The following is a 1,949-nucleotide window of genomic DNA, read 5'->3' on the forward strand; positions in this document are numbered from 1 at the left end:
AGTTATGAGGCTGAGCTGGCTGAACATTCATTCAATAAGTGTTAAGTATCTTCTAAAGATATAGCATCAGGCTATGAGCAGATTCCTCAGAGAAGGAATCCCTGGAGCCTACAGCCACCCTGAAACTCACTCCACATAAGTTGTCTGGATTAGTACTCAGGAGACTTGGACTCTAGGTCCACTCAGTACACAAGTTGAAGCTTACTGGGAACACATCTACATTGCTTATCCCTCCAGGCTCCCCCCAGGGTCCGTGCGCTTGGACATCTCTAAGGCATGAGAACTGTTATGATGTCCACAGTGCAGGCATTATACATTCTTAGTCAGCCTGTTTTGGTCAGCGTTTAGTATAAAAACAGCTGGACCTAGTAATCAGTGAGGCAGGCAGTGATACTGATACAGAGGAAGAGATGGCCATTGGGGACTAAGGCTAGCAGTACAGACTGCAATTTACCAGCTTTCCCTATGTTCTGGCACTATGCTAATCACTTGATATGTGTTATCTAATTATTTCAACCCTGGGAACAGGCATCGTTACCCACATTTTATAGATCATAAAATTAAATATCAAAGAGGTAAAGCAAATGGTACAGGATCATAGAGTTTAGTGGTAAAAATCAGAATTTGAACCCAGGTCTCCCTGACTCCAAGAACCATGCTCCTAACATTTTTGGGTAATCACACATCCTCATCCAACTCCACCCTTCCCCATTTTGGCTTTAGGTGCCTTCCCTTCAGCAATTAAAATTTCATAGGCAAAAACACAGGGTTTCTTGGGTGACTATAGCCTAGTTACCTTCTGAAATTTTCTGTACCTACCTCGTAACTATGACAGTTCTAATATTTTACTAAGATACATTAAACTAGCCAGTTCTTTAAAATAAAAATTAAGTTCAAATATTTCTAGCCTTTGTGGGCTTCCATTGAACTATCCAGCAGCTAACAATAGCCAGTGGTTTACAACTTTTGCTAAATCTATCTTTTTCAGGATGTTCAGTTCTTCAGGACTTTACTGATTTGCATACATCAAATATTTACAAGAACTATATACTCATCAGTGATAACTTTTCTTAGTGCTGGTCTAGAGTCTCATCTCCAAGTGGCAAAAATCAGCTGCCTCAGCATGTTCTATAATATTTTTGTTTTTCCATAATGATCCATTTTTCTAATATTATTCCATCATCAATATCCAGCCAACACCATGGGATACAAGACTGTGCTTCCATTTGCTTTACTGCATTTAATTCAATGTTCATAACAAACAAATTAGAATAAGTAACATTATCTTTCCCATTTTATGGAGCAGGCAAGGGAGGCTTAAGCAATTTGTCCAAAGCTAGAAAGCTGGAATGTTACAGCGGTGACTTAAAAGTCCTGGGCTTCCAAATCTCCCAAGGCCGATACAGTTCCAAACGCACTTAAATGAAGGATGAGGGATCCCAGGAATCTCACTGACCCAAATGGAGTTCATGGGAGGGGAAATATAGCTAGCAAGGTCAATGGATATTTCCTTCTCCCCTAACCATGGCTTAGGAAGGAGGTCTCTGATACTCATGCTGTGGAGCTAGAAGCAAATAACTGGGCTTCATACTTACAGACATTCTATTAGAGATATTGACAACAGCAGCTTTAAAAAATGAAACACCTTCATCCTAGGGCACAGTCTGGATGACGCAAACTGCTTAAGATGCTGCATTATGTTGTTATACAACTGTTTTTTCCTGTATTTGTTATTCTTCTGCACAGATACACACTGTACTTTTTTCTACAGATGTTCAGAAGCAGCCAAGAAACACATCCCACTGCAGCTGACACTCGAAAGGTGTGAGCGCCAGCACCTCTGACATGGCTTTTCATTCTTGAGTTTGAAAGTGTATTTGCCATGTACAAAGTAAAAGGCCAAAACAAAAGAAAAAGTGACATGCAAGCGATTTAAAAAATAAAATCTT

This window comes from Galeopterus variegatus, unplaced genomic scaffold, assembly GCF_000696425.1.
Source record: "Galeopterus variegatus unplaced genomic scaffold, G_variegatus-3.0.2 Scaffold6438, whole genome shotgun sequence".
Taxonomy (NCBI): domain Eukaryota; kingdom Metazoa; phylum Chordata; class Mammalia; order Dermoptera; family Cynocephalidae; genus Galeopterus; species Galeopterus variegatus.